Source organism: Mandrillus leucophaeus, unplaced genomic scaffold (assembly GCF_000951045.1).
Source record: "Mandrillus leucophaeus isolate KB7577 unplaced genomic scaffold, Mleu.le_1.0 Scaffold361, whole genome shotgun sequence".
Taxonomy (NCBI): Eukaryota; Metazoa; Chordata; class Mammalia; order Primates; family Cercopithecidae; genus Mandrillus; species Mandrillus leucophaeus.
This window is the reverse complement of record NW_012103821.1, coordinates 2,610,607-2,622,438: the sequence shown is the minus strand read 5'-3', so window position 1 is coordinate 2,622,438 and position 11,832 is coordinate 2,610,607.

Here is an 11,832-nt window from a genome sequence, read left to right as displayed (position 1 = left end):
CTCCCAGATGGTCGAATATGAATTAAATAACTTCATACATTAGAATGAATTAGTCTTTCAAGTTCCTATGGCCCCAAGGACAGCATAAGAAATTTAAAGGAAAGGACTACTGAAAAGGGCAAAGAGAGGAGGTACATTAGGTTGTTATTTTTCATGTTTCATTCTAGTATAACATGTTGTCCACTGGAATTAAGATATCACCTGGCGGCTGGGCGTGGTGGCGCATACCTGTAATCCCAGCACTTTGGGAGGCTAAGGTGGGCGGATCACGAGGTCAGGAGTTCAAGACCAGCCTGGCCAATATGGTGAAACCCTGTCTCCACTAAAAATACAAAAATTAGCCGGGCGTGGTGGAGCGTGCCTGTAGTCCCAGCTACTTGGGAGACTGAGGCAGAAGAATCACTTGAATCTGGAAGGTGGAGGTTGTAGTGAGCCGAGATTATGCCACTGCACTCCAGCCTGGGCGACAGAGCGAGACTTTGTCTCAAAAAAAAAAAAAGATATAAACTGGCCACAAAGCCAGGGGATGCTTACCAATGGCCTGATCTCTACTGGGCAGAGCCTATATCCTGATGCACCTTTAGAAGGAAAAGAAAAACTCTGTACTCATAACTGCTTGGAAGAAGATGCATTTGATTCCTGTTCCCCTCCACTGGTCACCTTTCTCTTCTTCCATCAACAGAAAAGTTCAGGTGTGTAAGTAACCTGGTTTCTTCCTTCCTCCCTGCATCAGTTTTGTTCCCTATTACTCAAAATTCAGGGTGAAGATTTCAGAAGTAAACCAACTCAGTCCAATATTCTACCTGTCATTCAAAAGACCACCCGGATAGCTACATGGTAGAAAAGAGAGTATTATTGACAATATCAGTTTGCAAACCAGAGTCAGTATCCGCTGTGGGCCAAAGGTCCTCTCTCTTTGAAGAGGGAAAAGACAGGTTGAAATTTATGCCTCATAGGGCCGGTATCATGCAATAGAGTCAGACAAACATAGGTGCCGCAGAATACAGGCTCTACCCTACAAAAATCAGGCCCTGGGTAAGTGTCCTCTGGCCCTGCGGTCAGGTTATATCTTGATTCCAATGGGTAACATGTACCAGGATGAAACATGAAGAAAAACATCTTAATTCACCCTCATCTCTTTTCTCTTTTCAATAGTCCCTCCCTTAAAACTCCAAGTCTCTTATGCTTCTGCAAGTTTGGGGAAAAGCTATCCATATCTCTGAGAGGAATTAAGTGCATGACAACGGGTAAAAGTGTATGGAACATACATCCCATGTTCACTTTGGGGCGGGATTTTAGCATTAAAATGGGGTGGACTTTGCTCTTTACATCAAAAGGTGAACTATAGGACACAAAGACAGTTTGTGCACCCTCTCTATTAAGCTGGCTGAAACTGGCTTGAGGCCTACAGTTGCTTATCAGGAGAGAATATAAGGTGTGTCCTCTGTTCAATTAAAGTTGTAGTGGTCTGGGATGTAAATCAGAGTTAAGAAGGTTCTGATAATTTGCCTGATTCCTCCTGTTGTTAAGGAGTTTAGCAAAGGTGTGGTTCTTCTTAAAGGAATGTAGGACAATATCACGCCAGCTGAACCCTGAACCCTCAACCTGTAGGGAACTTGTTTCAACTTTAAGGTCTGGCTTAATTGATAAAGGGGCATCTACTTTGGCCTCCTGGGTCACACATACAAAGCTTTCTCTAAATACTGTACCTTTTGGTTACATTCACTTTCTGAACTTCAGTAGAACATGTCTAGAAGACCTTTATTAGGGGGTAAGTTTTCATGCATAGATGTCCTCCATGAACAACTAATATGTATGTTCTTTGAGGCCATTACTAGTTACATACTATACGTCTTTATTCCCGCAGAACAGTGACTTGGTGATAGAATCAAATACTTTGGAGGCTGAAGATTATCATCAGCATTTTCCTAGAGTATTCTTCAGAGCATTCTAAGTGCTGTTAAAAGGACGGCAGCAAACAAGGCAGGTTTTGTAATCAATCCATTTGTAGAAATGCTGCTCTTAAAAAGTTAAATGTATTTTTTAAGTTCAAGATTTCCTGGCATCTTTAGTATGCTCATACAAGCTGGAAATATCCAGTGGAAATCATGGTATGCCCAATTTTCCTAATTTGTTTGATAATGGAGTCTGTATTCAAAAAATCACTCACAGAAAAATTTAATTTCTTCTGTTCTCATTTTATAAATGAGAAAACAAAAATTTAAATTTAAACAGGTATTTTGTAGCAAAGTCTAGAACAATATCCTAGGCCACGCTTTTACTTTTTATGCATTTAGAGCGGATATTTAATAAAATTATTGTCTTATGAATGATATTAATATTTCTTTGCCTGACTATATTAACATGTTAGGGCCTAGAGTTATAATAGAGACAAAAGTTGCTATGTCTAATTTGATTCTTAAAAAATCTTTTAAGATTTTTTTTTTTCAATTCAAGTGAAGACAAAGGGGAATTGAGGACACAAAGATAATAGTTTTTTAAAAACAGATCTTTAAAAAAGATATATACTTTTGAAGATTTTCTAGGAGACCAAAAAGGCTCTGCTACAGTTTAAATAGTGAGCAAATTATGTGTGTTTGTGTATGTATATGACACGATTACTATGACATATGGTTTTCTTGAGAAACAGGTGAGGAGGTCAAACAACAGCACAATTTCTTGCAGTGTTAAATTTTCCATATCTATTTATAATCCATACGCTAGTATTGTTTTAACTGTGAATTATTAACTATTATTTTCATAGGCCAAATACAAATTGAAAGAAATAATTTAATTTTTGGTTAATCCCTTTATTTTTTCATTTTTCTTCCCATAAAGTATTTTAAAGAATACTTTAATAATCACGGAATATATTTGGTATTCTTGATAAACCTATAATTTGCAATTCTATTTTTGCTTACTCAGAAAATCTTTTGTCAGAGGAATCTTGAGTTTTAGCTGACTTAGAAGACATCTAAAATTCTTTTAAACTCTAGAATTTTGATTGTCCTTTAGTTTCTAAATCCAAGCCACTAATCTAATTTCAGAAATGAAACTATATAACTTCAAAAAATTTACTGATATGGCTGCTCAAGTGACAACTCATTGTTCTGAGATCACGTCTGACCAAGAATTACTGCCAAATATGCAATTAAAAACTGTATGTCTTGGGCGTGGGCAGCAAAGATCAAGTTCTACTTGTTCATGTGGATTAGTGACTTGGACTAGTTAGGTTCCCTCAGAGTACTGTTGCAACTTTAAGGTCTGGCTTAATTGATAAAGGGGCATCTACTTTGGCTTCCCGGGTCACATATACAAAGCTTTCTCTAAATACTGTACCTATAGCTTTGGGTTGTGAAAAACCAGTGTGTGAAAGAACTAGAGCCTTGCCTTGGAAAACCAGAGGCAGCTGCCACCTACTCAGTAAAGTACGAAGCAAAAGGAAACCCAATACTTTTTTTATGTGTGCAAGATTTACCGTCACTATTTACGTTGATTGGAAAATGACAAATAAATGTTTTGTTTAACTCTTACGTGATTTTTATTTTGTTTCTAGTTATGATTTATAGCACCACATGCTTTCAAATGGAATATTAGGCCGCTTTGATTTCCTGTTTCATATTGGGGTCAAACTTTTGTTTCTGTGAATATATCTCAGAAATGATTATGTCAACCAAAATGCAAAAATGCAATAAAATGGAAAGGTATTTGAGAAAAAAAGCTTTCTTTCCCATACAGTACATAACATACAGTAACTTTCATATGCTAAATACATTCAAAGGGACACCAGTAAATGGCATTCTTTCCTGTTTATAGAAGCTGGTCCTATTCTGTCTTGATACTTATCTGATGTCCTGATAATATAGCTGCAGAAGTGATAATATTTTACAACATGAAACAAATAAAACTTGTCATATAGAACCATATTCTTTTCCCCAGGAACTACGTACAGTTTCTATTGAAAGACAAGGGCATTAGAGTATGTGTGGCAAGAAATCATTCAGCTTTGCTTCTGAGACACTTCTCTCAATTCTCAGAAAAGGAACTCAGCAGGATTTTCTGACCCTTACTGAACTAGCTGGGTGGTAGACAATTCCAGTTTTGACTTGTATGCTGGACATTTTTGTTATGCAAGTTGTATATCTCAGTATGCATCACCACCTCAGGCATAGCCTGGTGTCCATTTACTCCCAGGTTCATAGCAATGAACTAACTCTAAAGCACAGGCAGAGCTAAGTAGTGGCGTGGGTTGCTTTATGATCTCTAACCCAGTATTTCTCAGACAAGATCCATCAGAGCAAAGTTTACCTCAGTTAACTTTTTGACATTTGGCACATTAATTTTAAACAAGGTATATCTATTTGGTACACTCACCTGGTTTCTGCAAAAGAGGTGGCCTGTTGTTGTTATTGTTTTTTTTTAAAAAAGACTAGCTTTAAAAAAAAAACCTCACTTAATATTATAAAGATAAAACAATTGCCTTGACCAATGCCATGGAGCTTTCCCTCTATGTTTTCTCCTAGTAGTTTCATGTTTTACATTTAAAAATTTAATCCATTTTGAGATGATTTTTGTATATGAGATAAGGGCCTAGTTTCATTCTTCTGCATGTTGATATTGAGTTTTCTCAATACCATTTATTAAAGAGACTGTTCTTTCCTCATTGTGTGTTCTTGGCACCTTTGTAAAAAATTAAATTGACTGTAGATGTGGTTTTTTCGCAGGCTATTCTATCCCATTGGTTGATGTGTCTCTTTTTATGCTAGCACGATGCTGTTTTAATTACTATAGCTTTGTAGTACATTTTCAAATTAGGTTGTGTGATGCCTCCAGCTTTTGCTATTTGTTCTTCTTGGCTAACTGGGGTCCTTTGTGGTTCTATATGAATGTTAGAATTGTTTTCTCCATTTCTGTGAAGAATGACCTTGGAATTTTGATAGCAATTGCACTGAATCTATAGATCACTTTGGGAGGTATGGACATTTTAACAATATCAGTTCCTCCAATGCAAGAATACAGGATATCTTTCCATTTATTTGTGTCATTTTAAATTTCTTTTATCAATGTTTCACAGTTTTAAGTATACAGATTTTTTATCTCCTTGGTTCAATTTACTCCTAAGTATTTTATTTTTATTATTTTATTTCTATATCTATGTCTATATCATAACATCACATTTTACCCCATAAATATATACAATTATTTGTCAATAAAATAAAAATAAAACAACAAAATAAAAACATTATTGTGTAAATGGAAAACAACAAATGGAGACTTTAACCAGTGATGATCTAAAAACCTTTCATTTATTTCTGAAAGAAAATAATGTGGTTTCTTAAGAAAAAAGATATAATGAATCATGGGGAACCTGAGGGTTTCTGTTTATCTGATATTTCAAAGACCTTTAATTTTTTCAAATTTTCAATGTAATGAACTAAAACAGAATCAATTTTTAATAAATGTTTGTGAAACTTAAAAAAAAACCACAATGGATGTAGTTCTTTAGCTTGTACAGACTTAGATACCAAACTTCTTGAAGATAAGAACTAGATTCTATCCACATAATTACTAGGTGTTCTAAAAATACGGACTGATTTGAGACAAAGGAATCTGTCTGGTATGGACAGCTCTGCTGGCCATTCTTTTGTGAGCAAGCAAAGCTATCCCTGCATGACATATTTGTATGATACCTGAGTAGGGAAAGACTGAATATGGCCCTACTGCATTTTTTTCCCTCCTGCAAGGCACCTTCAGGTCCTACAATAGATGACACTGTAGTACCATGTTAATGCCTTCCTTGAAATTTAGACTTTGGAGCTGCCTGATACGTGAGAATTAAATATACAACTCTTCATCCTATTTGAAATAGTTGGAAGGAAGGAGGGCGTTGCTCAAAATCATACCAGGACAACAAGCACAGCCCTGACTTGCCCCAGTCAAACCAGGATATGGTCATCCAATCTTGCACTCTGCAAAAAATAGGATGTTCAGATAACCTACCAGGGCAGAAAGGCCATTAGGAGCTCCATCTCTGCCCTGATGGTGAAGCTAGAATTAATGCTATCTGATGTGCTGGGCAGGGAGAAGGAGGTAAGGATGCACGGCACACGATTATTTTTGTGTTTTTTTAGGATTTGACCATCAGCTTAGGTCTTGTTCCTTCTTCCTGATGGCTAAACTCTACCATTCTCTTGCCAGGATCCAAATCCAGATCAGAAGAACCCATCAGAATCATGATAGTACCATCCCCTGGAATTCCAGCTTGACCTCCACAGCTCTAGCTGCCACGTCCCACCCACAGAGCAGATCCTCTAGGTATTTTGTTGTCTTCAGATCCAGGTACATACACTTTAGGCCCAGCATGTGGCAGTTATGAGACAAAGCAAATGTTTCAAGACAAGTCAGACTTATTCCTCCTTCAGATGGGTAAAACTGATAGCAAGTGTGAAGAAGAAAGGGCAGGGTAGAAAGAGAACAGGAGGAAAATTAAAAAGTGATTTCAATTTTTGAAGTCAATTTTATTGATTTGTTGACTGAATCAATAAAGGAGTGAAGTTGAATTGGTTGATATCTAAATAAAAATATCCACTTTAGGACAACAGATGTTTGTAGCTCAGGCAAGCTTTTAATCCAAAGTAAGAAGGAGGGATTTCAGACCCACATTCAGAATCCTGAGGCCATGGTATTTGAGATCTCCTCTTTCTAGTCCTGAGTGTTGACAAGGGAAACCCAGGTTGGTGCTCAATATTTGGCAACTCAGTAGGATGTCTGAGACCCTGCAGGAATTAACTATGTATTTCAAGGTTGTAAGACAGGAGACAAGATTTGAGATTTGTGACACAAATATTTTTTATCCCACTTTCCAAAATAGGCTGGAACTAAGATTACAGTTGACCTTCTTACTAGTAACAACTACTTAGCCTCCCAGTTCCTGCATGAAATTATAATATAATATCTACATTCTAGCCAATGCAGAAAACAGAATATAGTTTACTGGAAACTTAAACTGGTTTCTTATAATTAATAGTGGATTACTTAGAGGAGAAACCATTGCCGTAGAAACAAGGAATTTAGGCATACAGCGGGCAAGATGGCAGAGGTAATGCATGGGAGAATTACATATACCTCCCCCTACATACTGCTGAATTTATATCTTTAAGTTTGGTCAATGCAGAAGTGAGCAGGTGAACAAAAAGTGTCCTTTGGTGTCTATGGGTGGGTGAACAAAAGTACCCATCCTGCTGCTTGGGTCCTTCAGAGAAGTGCACAAAATCAGCTCCATGCTGGTTTTACAGCTCTGTGCAGGACTCTGAGGAGTTACAGGGTAGCTCTTCCCACCGCCAAAGGAAGAGGACCAGAGATAGGATCAAGAAAGCATCTTCAGTCAGATTTAGGTAGGTTATTAAATGCTGATGATTCTTCTTCAGAGCTAATTCAGAAAAATGGAAGCAATGGGCCTGACTCACTGAGATAAATAGCTTAGAGGCAAGCAAATCCATGGTTTTGTAGATTTGACTTGAAAAAATCATTAATTCTGATAGATAATAATATCCAAAAAGAGAAATGATCAAATGGTGTGAGAATCTAGGAATATTGCATGGGAGGTAGGAATGAAAAATAGAAAAGGGTAATCTACAAGAAAAGAATTTGGCCTTTTCCAGTGGGAACATACCATTTGGAGGTTTTTTATGTTTGCAATTTTTAAGGACAGAGATGCTCATTATGAATGTGTCTATGTGTTTGGGCTTGGCCAGTCTAAGATTTTGTATATAAGGAGGCTTAGGAGTAATAATGTGATTAGAAGTGGGCTTGTAATAATGTGATTATTATTAGGAGTAATAATGTGATTGAAGAGGTTGGAGTTGCTAAGGAATTTGTTTTGAGGTTGTATTGCCTGGTAAACATAATGCTTTTGCTAAGATTTTGTGTTTATTGGGGTGGCTTGGTTGCATCCTCCTGCTTCATTTCAAGCTCTGCCCTTCGGAGTTGTGCTTTTAAACCTTTGAACACTGCTCATATGAGGTATAACAAGATTAGCCCAGACTATGTATATCTGTTGCCATGAGCTAATGACAAATGTAATATACAATAATACACACGTCTGGAAAGTAGTAAGATCTATACAAGTAAGGGAAATGTATTAATTTTATACTGAAAGCTTTTATTATAAAATGAGCCATTATGTCCTCTGCCTTATTTTGAAGCCATTCACCTTTTAATACTGTAACTTTTGCTATGCCTCATTTTCCCTCCAGCTATCCTGTAGTCCAGTTAACTCAGCAAGCACAAGTTTATGATGCATTATTTAAGGTGCTGGAAAATTTTAATGGTTAGTCATGGCAGTCATGTTGTGTAAGACTCTAACTGCTTTAAGTAAAAGCACAAAGTTCAAAATATAACTCCATCTTTATAAGTGCTTTTTTTTTTTTTTTTTTTTTTTTGACATGGAGTCTCGCTCTGTCACCCAGGCTGGAGTGCAGTGGTGCGATTTTGGCTCACTGCAACCTCCGCCTCCCGGGTTCAAGCGATTCTCCTGCCTCAGCCTCCTGAGTAGCTGGGATTACAGGCGTGTGTCACCATGCCTGGCTAATTTTTGTATTTTTAGTAGAGACGGGGTTTCACCATGTTGGTAAGGCTGGTCTCGAACTCCTGACCTCGTGATCTGCCCACCTCAGCCCCACAAAGTGCTGGGATTACAGGTGTGAGCCACTGTGCCCGGCCTTATAAGTGCTTTAATTAAAACCAATCTTATTATGAAAAACAAACCAAAAAAACCTTGTATTGATGGATGGTAGCTATTGCAATTTCTTGTTTTGGCTGGATGCATTGAAGGATTTAAAATTTAATATTTAAGATGTGCCTTAAACTGCAAGGCTCCCTGACTTATTCTCATACGGGAATTTTTGCTGCTTCAGATAGCTGACAACATGCAGATCCATACTCTATCTCTTAAGATTTTCTTTTGGAACTGATTCCAAGTGAAATTTTCTTAGGGAAGATGTGAGTAGAAGCTGGGTATGTAAAGCATGTCTATAGCAAGGAGTGAGGGTCAAAAAGCTGAGTGAGGGTCAAAAAGCTGGTTATAAAATTTAAGGGAGGCACTAGGTTTAAATAAATGTATTCTCCAATCTCAGTGATTAATTTTTTTTTCCTTTTTTGATCATCTGGCCATATACTTAGAAAAGACTCAGTTCCCTGAAATGGATTACTTCGAATATTCTCTGCAATAATTTAACGTGGTACTCTCCATTTCTCTACCAACTGCCTGTTGCTAAGCCACCAACACTTACTGTCCTTAGGAAGAATTAATATGCAATAATCAACTTTATGGAAGGCATATCTATGTACCTAAACTTCAACTGGGAAGTTCTCTTTAAATAAAAATGACACAATATGCTCCAAAGCTGTGTGTGATTACAGAATGAGAAGCTGAAAAACTACTCACATTTATCAAGTAAAGCCTCAGAGAAATATTATGGTTTTACCACTAGGTGGAAATAGAGTAATTTTGAGTACGCTTTTTCAAGGCCATGAACTACTACTGCAGGAGTACTTCATAAACTGAAGGTGATCTAATAAATTATTTAGTTTTAATTCTCATCTCCTTAAATTCACAGATGATAAAACTAAGGTTCAGAGATATTAAGTAAAATAGCATCTGTCTTGAAAAAGGCAGTTTTCTAAGCTACTGGAAGAAGAGTTGCTAGTAATTCTTGATTCTTCAATCATTTTCATCCATAAGAAGAATGTGTTATTATCTTCCAGTGTGAAGGAAGACATGATATAACACCTGTATTACGTACGTGCTGTTACTAAAAATAATGAACAGTACAGTTACTAATGTTCGTAAGGACAGGCTAGGATAAAACTATTGTTTCTTGTTTCCTATGTCGTAATTAATCACAATCAAGTGATGATTCTCCTTCTTTCCAACAAAGAAATACTCAACCATCCCCATAAAGTTACATGAGACTTCAGTGAAATTTGTTTTCACAACATTTTTGGTTTTACACCTCATAATGGGTGCAAGGTAAGTAGCCTAGAATAGGCCTTTACTTAGCGGGTGAAGAGAATACTTACTGCTTTTTCACAGCTTAAAATCCATTACCATAACTCTTGAGAAGGAAAGAATCTGAGTAGTAGAGCTTAAGGGGCATTAGGAATAATCTACTCCAATCATACATCTGTATACACATCAGATGAAGTGTCTGAAAACAAGACATTCAATGTGTTTCCCTGAGGAACAGAGCAATCACCATGCCCTTTTTTGTTCCACAAGATAAAATAACGGTTATTATTTTGGCCATATATCTTTGTTTTTTCTGTATGTTTTAACACAAAAGAACGATTTCCACTCATCACATTAGAGATTGTGTTTAAACTTAAGTTTTAGGTAAGGCCTTGGGATTAAAGGCTATTTCTTAAGTAGCTAAGTATCTAGTACTCCAGTGCCAATCTCTTTTTGATATTTCTGTAACACATTAGATTATGATAATTTAAAAATTAGTATCAGAGTGCTGCGTCCTATTATTACTACATTCTATACAAAAACGGATAAGACATGTTGAAATGGCACATGAAGAGCTCAAACACACAGGCAGCCCTAGGAGCTCCCTGAAAGCCAGGGCTTCTCATCACTGAGCAAATGATGCACTCAGCTCCCCTCGGAACACGAATGTTTTCTGAGCAGTGGGGACATGCAGACCCTTATTGGGAAAACAACTGAGTGTTAAATGGTACCACAAGGAAAACTGGTGTGACCCTAAACTTAGGGCAGGGACTTGAAAGGGATGCAGTTCAAGGGAACAGCATGTTGGGAGATAGCAAATTAACCTCAGATTTCAATTTTGTCAAGGATGATACAAGAACTAGTAGTGTCTCGGTGACTATGGTCTACTCAGAGCTCCGTCATCAGGTGTGGTCTGATTTCATAAGGTCTTCAGTGAGTTGGACCTGGATGGGGATTCTGGTTCTACCACTGTGCACTTTCTTTGCCCTATTTTCTCTTTTGAAAAATTGGGATAACACCCCTAGCAAAAATATAGTGGAGACCAATGTCTATAAAGTGCCCAGGAAGCACATCTAGCACTTAGTAGCTACTCAATAAATGCACATTACCTCTATCGAAACGGCCAACCTGTGTGGCAACTTCCTCACCTCAGTCCAGTCCAGGGAGGTCAGTCCAGTCCAGGGAGGTCAGCTCCAACAGGCACCCGGGAACACCAAGTAATAAACTGTGAAAAGTACACTTTGAAATGTATCACGTTCTACGCACATGTATAGGGTATTATTATAGTTCAAGAGAAAGAGGGAACCCGCTGGTGTCTGAGAAGAAACCGTGAAGGGTGCACTACGAGGGGAACACAAACTAATAAAACATTCTTGAATGGCAATGACAATCACTAAAGTTGACACTTCCTGCAGTCTTTTAGTTTAGAAACCACACTTCCCGAGACGTCCCCCGTTCCAACAGGCACCTTCTGATAAAATCCTCTAGCTCAACTCAGGTATATCCCCACTATTGGGCCAGGGAGACCTGCGGATGGCGAGAGCGGGTTCTCTCAGGAGGGTGTGGATTGTGAGCTTGTCCGCTGGCAAGGAGCAGAAGGTCAGGGAGGCACCGTAGTTAATCAATCAATAAACCAAACAGCCGATCAATCACTTCCTGCAGTCCGAGGCCGGCGAGGGCTAATCGATTGGTGCGGGTATTTTGAAAGGAAAAACGGCGGTGGATAGGCTGTCAAACGGAAGGGTGAAGGAGAGGCGGGGCTGGGCCTCCAGGTGCCCCCTGTGGCTTCCTGGGCCTGCAGAGGCGCCGAAACGTGCAGGCGC